Raw genomic sequence first — 10486 nt, forward strand, 5'->3', positions numbered from 1 at the left:
ATAGAGTTCAGCAAATATAATGTGTGCCAATATTCTACCTTTTTCACTGAGGTGGAAAAGTTGAACCAAAGAGGAAGTAATTGAAAGTTGGGAAAAATATTCGTCTTATGTTTGAATTGAGTACATATTAAGCTGATTTTTCATAATTTCTTAAAATCATATTCCATCCATTTTAGCATAAATCTGTTTGTATCTTGTTTTATGTAGAGGCTGAACTATATTCATGTTAGTAGAATAAGCATAAGTAGTGAGAGTTGATGAGTATCATGAAAGAACCCAGATTATAAAAATATCTTCCCATTAGTCAAGAGTTGACAAGTTGAATTCTGCCACTAGCAGCCTACCTTTGGTTTAATCACTGTGGTATTTCACCTCATAAGATGAAAATACGCTTAAAGGGAACATCACTTCAGGTCACTCACACCTTAGTGAGAATAATATTGAAAGCGTTGTTTAGTGACAAAAGGGACCACCAATTACAGAAATTAAAGCTGCAACAAAATGGTGATATAGTGACGGAAATTTTCTTAAAACAATTCTTAAAAATGAGTTTTCTTACAAAAGCAGCCTAAAACCATACTCAGCTATACCAGCAGTCCCTAAGCTTTTGGGGAGCAACTGCAAATACAGATGAAACTTCTCTCGCTTACCCACACTCACCTCCTGCTGTGCAGCCTGGTTTCTAACAGGCCATGGACTGGTACTAGTCTGTGGCTTCGGGGTTGGGGACTCCTGAGCTATACAATTCTGGCTAAAAATAAGAAGTATAGATGCGGAAAACACCAAATACTTAATCAAGCATAAAGCCTGAAAAGAGTCTAACAAAGTGCTATCTGCCTGTGTTCTAAACAGGAATACTGTGACTCATTTTTGATATATGTACAGCTGTGTCTTCATCTTCATTTTGCTCAATATCTCTATCTTTGTCCAGTTTCTCTCTCCAAATAACTAGATTCTGGAAACTATTCTACATTGATCTATTTCCCATAGTTACTCAGAGCATGTCCTACAATAGCTGACCTTATTCCTTCTGTGACTATGACCTCTGTGCACAGGAAAATCTCTGGTGCCACTGTACACGACTGGCCTAGGTAGACAGATGGCCTGGAATATTACCAATAGCCGAGCATGGCAAAAAAAAAAAACAAAAAAAAAAACAAACAAAAAAAAAAAAAACAAAACAAAAAAACAACAAAGGGTAAACCAGCTCAGTGAATTTTAGGTGTCCATCCTTATCTTCATTTTTGCAGTATTATGTTAAATGTTTCTGAAGCAATTTATATTTCCTGGGGATACGTTATTAAAATAAATCAATTCAAGCATTTTTGAAGTACTTGCTCTGTGACAAACCCACATCAGGCAATGAACAAGTCACGATTTACACCTCTAAAACGTAGAAGATCCTCTCATAAGATACTGTAAAACCAGAAGCAAGTGGTCTCTCCCCCACGCTGTGGGAGGCAGTGTCACCTGAATAAGGGCAGTTTCTTGAAAGTTCCCCTGTGGCTTTCTGACGGCCATAGTAGTGATTTGAACTGCCAGTCAGAATGTTTTTTGACTTGTTTCCACAAACTCTAACCTGAAAGACTAGAAATCCTGCTAATAACTCACTAAGGAGAAAAAAATGCGAGACCTATCTGTGCTCCTTTTAATTAGCCTGGAAATCTGGCAACCAAAAACCTTGACACGAAAAAAAGACAAAATAAAGTCTTATTTAAAATACCGTGGGAGGCTGACTCTGGAACACTGACCAGCCCCCCTCCCCACCACCACCACTGGAACAGTGGAGAGGCTGAATTATAGCAAGAAGCAGCTCAACTTGTGGGTCCTATTTAAATTCTTGTGTGCATCTTGCATCAACCTGCACTGATTTGCATTGAGGCCAAAGGCCCAAGGATGGGCAGGCTGACAGAGCAGTCTGACCAACATAGCATCTTCTGGTCATCTTGGCAGCTCTTTCTTCCTCAGGTGTGACAAACGACACTCCCGAGAGGCTTTGGCAAGCTTCCAGGTTGTGCTCTGTGTGTGTGTTGAAGGAAATGACAGAGTCCAGTAACACCAGGAGAGCACATTTTCATAACACTGAGTTTTATCTGTAATTTTTATTAATCCAAAATTCTCCCATTTGTCAAAGAAATAAATGGATTGAATACTGTAGACTGTCCCCTCTACAGGTTCAAACGCTTAGTCCCCTTTTCGATTTACATATTTATCACTAGCCCTAAGACTAAAAGCCTTCATTAAAAACTCAAAACATGGATAGGAAGTGGAAGCTTTTCCTTTTTTTCTCAAACCTATAATTCAAAGACTCAAAAGGCCAGGTATTAAGATTTCTTTTTTAATTCTCGTAGCTAGCCTTGAAATTATACGAGACCACCTAGTGCGCTAGAAGTGAATAAGAACATAAATAAATACATGACACCTTTTACATCAAAGAAGACGTTTTTAAGCATGAATACAAAATCAGTTTATCCTTGAACAATGCAGGGATTAGGGGCACTGCCCCCTCAGACAGTCAAAATTCTGCATGTAACTTAACTACTAATAGAGTTACCGATAACACAGGTGATTAACACATATTTTGCATGTTATATGTATTAAATGCTGTATTCTTAAAAATAAGCTAAAAAAATGTTATTAAGAAAATCATAAGAAAGAGAAAATAAATTTGCAGGATTGATAAAAACCACAAATGGACCTGTGCAGTTCAAACCTGTGCTTTTTAACAATCAATTGTATTTACAAAAATAAAGAGTGATGCAAGATTTCAATACCACACATAGAAACACACACACACACACACACACACACACACACACACAAATAGGAACAGGGTGGTGGCCACTGATAGGGAAAGCGAAGTACCTTGTTTTTTATAACATTAAGCTGGACTTTCAGGAAGTGGTGAAGATTGAACAGTGAAGAGGTAAAAAGGCATTTCAGGTGGGTTGAATTTAGTGAATAAAATCCAAACGGTCATATTGGAGGGTAATTTGCAAAGTAAGCGGGGAATTTTCGATTTACTTGTTTATTTTTTTTTAGTCTCACCACTCTTCCTCCCCTAGAGATTAGATTCATTGCATCGTCCTCTCCCCAGAGCATCCAGGCAGAGCTGTCACTGACTCCTTCCTCCCACTCCACCTCCTCCACTTTGGACAGAACTGCCTGCATGTTCCCTGGGTGATAGAAAGGATGGCTGAGATGTCAACCATGACAGGCCTAAGTGGATAGTTTTGGACATCAGTCGCTAATACTGATTTCTGTGCCCCACAATTTGATTGCTTGGATGATTAATGGGATTCTCATGATAGTTTTGTAGCATGTTTCTTACTTTTTTCTTTCACTTTAATAAAAATGGGATTACCCATTCTTATCATGCTGGTTCTGAAAAGGTAGTCAAGTTGACAAAAAAAAAAAAAAAGTGAAATGTGTTTTGAGAAGGGAGAAGGTAGAAATGAAGCCTCTATCGGCTTCATTTTTTTTAAGATGCCAAAGTACAGGGGACTCCTGTTGCTTTGTCTAAGGCCTCTCATTTTCTGCCTGTATGGGTACTGAATGTCTTTGTGCATCAGCCTTCTTGTCTATAAAATGAGGCTAATAATACAGATGTAGCCCAGAGCAAAGCTATAAGGATTAATTAATAAAACATGATTGTTAAGCCCACTGCAAACACGAAACATGGTATGAAGCTACTCAGTTAGAAAGTAATAAAGTGAGGCCTCTGAAGCAGTGGGCCGGGCTGCTGCAGGCTCTGTCCCACCACACCGCCCTTTGAGCACCGATGTCAATGCAGGCTTCTTTGTGCCTCACCATGGAAATCCTTCCCACATCCCAGACCAGCAGTACCTTTCCTCAGAGACTCAATACCCTCACATGCTTCTCTATTCTTCCACCTGCACCTGCTGTTCCTCTGTATTTTCTCTCATCTCAGTTGCTAGCTTTTGATTCCACCTTTCTCACATTGATATTTCACTTTCCAATTCTCTCAGCATAGAAAATATTCTTTCTACAGTAGAAAGGATTCCCCAATCATGCTCCTAATCCAGTAGAGTGACAGGCCTTGATGCTGCTTCTCCCTCTTCCTCATCTCCCTTGAGTCTCTGTGTGTGTGGGGTGGGGGGGGGAGTGCATGTGCACGCCCTCTTCTCTCTCTCATACACACATTAAGGTAGGGAGATGACAATGATTAACTAGATATTGTGAGAGGAGAGAATACCTTCTCCAGGAAATGTGGACTCTGAAATACTAATTTGGCTCAATTCAAAAATTCAATTTAATTAAAACAAATATTATACAGATTTTTATTAAAAGCATAGTGCTATCCATAGTGTACTAGAAGCCCAGCCCCTTGCTCTTAAGAGATAGATAGAGATGTATGTGAGTAACCATGACATAAACAGAGCTATGGTACTTTAAAAGAGATATAAGGAAACAAAACAAAACAAAACCAAAAAACGATTTAAGCTTGATTAAAGGAAGAATAGATAGAAAGAATAGACAGAAAGAAAAAACCGTACAGCTATAGAGGGACTAGTATAGTGTATCAGGGTACTAAATACTTCCATATAGGTTATTTCGACTTTCCAACTACTCTCTGGGGTACTATTATATTTCCAGATATTAAAACTGACAATCAAAAAAGTAACTTTTACAGTTGTCGGCATCAAGGGAATATATAGTATGAGGTCAAGAGCATACTCACAATACAAAATCTTGGATCCTGTTGGTAGTTTCAAACATACTACTACTACTACTACTACTACTAATTATGCAAGAAATGCCACATTATATAAATTACCATCTAAAGTATCAATCTTTGAATACCTGTAAATTGTCGGTGTTATGTTTATGTAGCTAATTGCACAGCCACTAAATGGCTACATGGAACCATGTTCTAAGAATAGTGTGACATGAACAGAGTCACTATTTTTAAAATACATATCAGAATAAGTAGTTTAGCATATTAGCATCTGCAGACCAACAATAAAGGCAGGTGGCAAAGTCTCAGTGAAAAATCTTGGCCCATCACTGGAAACCACTTCAACAGATGTCATAGAACACGACTTTTAAAAGGATATGAAACTAGAACATATTATAGAAATCAATACAACATGGACAGTTTACAAGGTAGGATACAATCTGTCTTAGCTAAGATATAAGGTGGTCAAGGTGTTGTCTTTTAATATTTGTTGAATCAGCTTAACTTTTCATTAAATATCAAGTCAGCAGCCTACTATTTCAGAGCAGACAGGGCATCTGACATTCTTATCAGCTGTGATTTTCCCTAAGGGTTTAATGGGTTGGTATAATATTTGTACAAAGTAATATTATCATTATCATAAACGTTTTCTAATTATTTCTTGGGATTACTGAAAGCATGTTGTGTTATTGATGGATTAAGTACAATATTTATAAAACAGTGATAGGATTAAAGAGAAATAAATATGTATATCTTTCTGCATGTGTAAATAATAAATATTAATTCCTATCATCAATTTTGTGCAAAGTGGTTTAGTACATACTAATAACTTACTAAATACTTCAGTCATCTGTTGTGGATTTGGGGGATGGATACGGTGCTTGTTTATCTGTGGTTGAAGGACTTGGTAAAGTCCTTGAAGACTGCAGAAAGGGCAAAAATCTGGAAAATGAACGCAAGAAGTAATGAAAGTGTGTTGGATTTTCAGAAGATAAGTAAAATAAACCCAATAAACTTTCAAAGGGAAGAAACTAACTACTGTTGAACATCTATCAGCAAAAATAAAACAAAAATAAGTTCGATGGGGTGTCATAAATTTACATAGCAGATATTAATCATGTGTATACAGTTGTTGGTTCATATATGTGTACATTATTTTTACTGTAGTGGCTTTTTTGAAACATTCCTTTGATTTTTGACATGTGTGCATGTTTTTTTCTCTGCCCCATTTGGTTGTAAGCTCCCTGCAGACAGTGATAAAGCATCCTCATGACAGACTGTAAAGTAACCAGGATTTGAGAATGGGACACATGGCTTGGAATTTGGACTTTGCAACTTACTGACTGAAAGGTGTTGGAAGATAGTAATGGTGTACATCGTTAGCTCATTCTCTTGCTATCATTTTCAATAACTAGGTCAATCATTTACTGCAACCAGAGGCTTGATTTTGATATAAATGCAAAGCAATTTCTCTCCAAAACTGAAAAGTATAATACATTTTAAGGCTAAGATATGAACCATTCAAGAAACATATGTTTGCTGATGAGATTTTAAAGAAATTACATCGGTGAACTGATGAAAGTCACTTAAGCAAATAGATTCATAAGAGACTCCTGAAGTGATGCTACAGTTTTAAATCTCAATGCTATCTTCAGTAGGTATACAACGTTGTTTTTCCTTTGGATTAATTTATTCTAAGTTAAGGGATAATGGTTCAGGAACTGGAAAAAAAAAGAAAAAAAAAACCCGGAAAGTGCTTATCTTTTTTATTCTAGTCTATGAATAAAAGGAGTCTGAATACCATACCTTCTGAATTTGTCATTTGATTAACTTGATCAATTTAATTTATTTTAAACAGTCTAACACCCTACCCCCTTTTCCTATGGGAAAAGTTATTGTCAGTACCTTCATGGTTCCATTATCCTAGTCCTAATAGATTTGTTAAGCATAGAATAACATCACATAAGGAGAAATAATGTACAAAATTAGATTGGGAAGGCTTAGCCTCAGTACCTAGGTTGATATTTACCAAAAACTAATTCAGACCGTGTGGACTTTTCCGAAGTTTGCCAGGGTGGCAGGTGGCTGTGTAATGACATGCACAGATGTTGCAAGTACAGAAGGCATCTCTGGGTCACCCCAGAAGTCTGAGCCTTTACCCCAGGCATCGCTAAGGTAAATGCAGCCTTTTAAAAACTTCACTTGTCCCAGAGGATCCAGAATGCCTATGACCCCAAGTTTGCTAAAGCATCTGTTATTGTATTGCACCAGTGCTAACTTTATGAAAACTGATATGTTGCCAGAATATGACAATAAATACTCTTTCTTAATGTTAATGATTTCTAAAAGCCTGTCCAAACAAGAAATAACCATACAGTGTATTTTTTAAGCACTTATGCTTTTTGCTGTTCCTAGAAAATATGGTTCAAGTTAGTGTCATATTTCTCTAAGCACTTTTAGGCCCTGTATCCATTTCCAATCTAATTCAAAAATAAGTTATTTCTAATCAACATGTTCTATAGCCACTCAAATTAAAAATAAAGGCACTGAGCACACAGGATCCCTCGTTAACTGATACCCAGGAAACAGGAGTGATAAAAAAAAAACAAGCACAAATCAAGTTTAAGAGGCAGAAAATAGAACAATCTGGACCAGAGAAGATAGTCACATGATTTGTGTGTACATTGACTTTGGCAACTTTATTCATCACTGGAGTCAACCTGTAAACTTAATAGATCAAATTAAGAAACTAAGAAATTTAGGAAATAAGTCTAATTTAGGCCTTATCATCTATAGGCCACATCATTTATTGAAATAATTTAATGAAATCTCAACTGTCTTAGAGTGCATGCTAGCTTAACAAAGATTACTAGAAAAGGATATGCTTTTATAAATATTATAAAGATTGGTGAATAGTTCTATAAATATACTGATATCAAAGCAACACCTACTAGAATAAAATAACAGTATAGCTATAGAATAGTGGTTTTCTCAGTGCGGTCCTCAAACCAACATTATTTCTATTTTCTAGGAACTTATTAGAAATGAAAATTCTTGGACTCTATCTCATGCTTATTTAATCGAAAACACTAGGAGTGAAGCCCAGCAACCTGCACTTGAATAAGGAGCATTGCAGAGGAAATTATGTCCCTAAACTCTATTCAGAGATATATTTGTTCTAGGCTATTTCCATATAGAAATTAATTTAACCTACAGTTCATTGGAAAATGAAGCTAACTATAATATTCTTGTCCTTGATCATAACTGTTGATTAAAATATTGTAGTGTTCTCTACTATAATATTTAGAAACGTTTATTGATGTTAATATTTAGAATATCAGCTGATTTGAAATCAGTGGTTTCATTGCAATTACAACAATTGCAAAATATTTTAAGTAGCAAGAATGTAAGGCAGGAGCTTTGATGTTTCTATGTAGCTAAACCACAGCCAGTATATCTTGGTTTTCACATATCTATCAGGTTTTATATCAAAGAAATGAATAAAAGATAATGTCAAGATTTTGCAATATCAGATTAACTATCCAGGAATATTTGAAGGTCTGGTGTGACTTGAGAATAAATTACAGAGTCGTCATTTTTACAGGTCTCCAGTGGAGTTTAGGTGGAGAACTGCAAGGCAGAATGATATTCTCACTTCTCTTGGGGGTTTTAATTCTTCTGAGCAGCTGAAAACTAGTGTGGAGACCTCCTGACACTTTTACTTTCCCTCCCATCTTTCTCTTCTAATTGCCCTTGGCCAAATGAATAACCACTGGGGCAGAAAAAAATCCCACCCCCACCAAGAATGAATGATTTCCAAGTCATAGATAACTGTGTTATGAATTTCACAGTGCTGGAGCAGAAAATTGCAGAAGGTGTAAAGTGCAGGATAAAAAGGGCTCATTCAGAGGCCGACAGCTGGCAAAGAGCAGAGATGAGACAATCAAGGACAAGCTAGTCAGATTTGGCAATGAAGAAAGTAGAGAAATAGGCAAATAATAACAAGATAGAGTCGGTGAGGTCAGGAGCCAAGGGAAAAGAAAAACGGGAAGGACAAGGATTAGGGAGGGAGGAAACTATGCCACTTCCTTTAAATTCCACTGCAAGCTCTATTCTCAAGATTCTTAAGTTTGGGTCACTTATAAGACACTAGCAAGTTAATGAAGACATACTCTAATTCATGTACGAAACTTTATGATTCACTGTACCACCTGGTAGGCAATGCTTGGCTACTTTATACCCTTGACTTTTAGAATACTGATGTTTACCTTCAAGTAACTCATTTTGATCAGTTCACCTCTCTTTTTCCTTCTATCCAGGAAGTATATACAAAACATCAGCATGCAACTTTTAGCCTAGAGGAAAAACCACATCGGTTTGCTTTTCACCAGGTTTACAGTTGCAAAAGTGAGGAGGTTTAATGGTATGGTCTGTCCTTCCTTCCTCTGCACATTCTGGATACCATTGGAGGAGTCCATGCCATCAAGGCTGACTGCTCAGCCCTCAGTCAAAATACTATAGTCAAATCATAAGCAATAGATCAGATATCAAATGGTCAACCTTATCTGGTTATCTTAATGACTAAAACAAGGGGCATTTAGTTCTTTTAGTCACTAAGATCTCAAAATCAGATCATTCATTCTGGAAGTAACTGATGGGTTCTGTGATTCTCTAAATCAACTTAAAAACAAATAGTAAGAAACACCTAACATAAAACTAAATATCTTAACCATTTATAAGTGTACAGTTACAGCATATAGGCTTAATCCAGTCCTAGATAATTAAAGCTGAAGGCAACCTCAGATACAACGAGGCTTTACAGGTCCAGATTCAGAAAGAAACAAAACATCCAGAGATATTAAACAATTTTCCCAAAGGTCACACTAACATCTTGTGACAAAATCAAAACTAGACCCAAGGCTCCTCAATCTCAGGCCAGTCCTCTTTCCTTTTGAGCTAACCTGAGTCAGGACAGAACAAAATAAAGCTATATGGCAATTATCTGATAAATTTGATGGATGTGTACAGACAAATAGGGATAATTATGGCCAGAAAATCCAATTTGAGTCCTCAATTACCTAGATTGACTGCCTACATTGACCAAATAAACTGGATAATGGCCAAAAATGCACTCTGTACTCTGTCATGGACCCATAGCCTGAGAAGCACATCACTGTGCTTTTGTCTTTAAAAGAGACACCCGCACCCCTGAGGTAACCATAAAGTACAAATCTGAATGGACGTATCTTCCGTCAATAAAATGAATTTGAAAGTTACCCCCAATCTCTTATTTACTGGTAAGTCAAGTGAAAACGCTATGGGAGCTAAACGCACACACACCATAGAATTTCTCTGAAGAAAGCAATCATGCTGCCTCAGTCCAGATCCTTTGTTTCATCAAGCCTATTATTCTTCCAAATGAATCAACTATAATTAGGCCCAAGTTATATAATGAAAAGATTACAAAAAAACACATATCAAAAGCTTCAGTAAATCTGGGTCATTCTCTTAACTTCATTCTAAAAATTATGTAGGTCTCAGTTGTGAACTTGACAAACATCAAGCTTAGGATATTTAGCCATGGATAGGAAGTATTAGAAGAATGGGGCTTTCAGGAAATCCCTCCAAAATCTTTCCTGCAAGATTTCATGTTTTAAATTTAGGTGGTTTAGGTGGTTTGTCTGTGCAAAGTTTAGGTGGTTTGCCCGTACAAAGTTTCAACAAGAAAAATATATTTCAAAAATAAAATGTTTCTCTCTGACTTAAAAAAAAAAATAGGTTCAGAAA

The sequence above is a fragment of the Pteropus alecto genome, unplaced genomic scaffold (assembly GCF_000325575.1).
Source record: "Pteropus alecto unplaced genomic scaffold, ASM32557v1 scaffold270, whole genome shotgun sequence".
Taxonomy (NCBI): domain Eukaryota; kingdom Metazoa; phylum Chordata; class Mammalia; order Chiroptera; family Pteropodidae; genus Pteropus; species Pteropus alecto.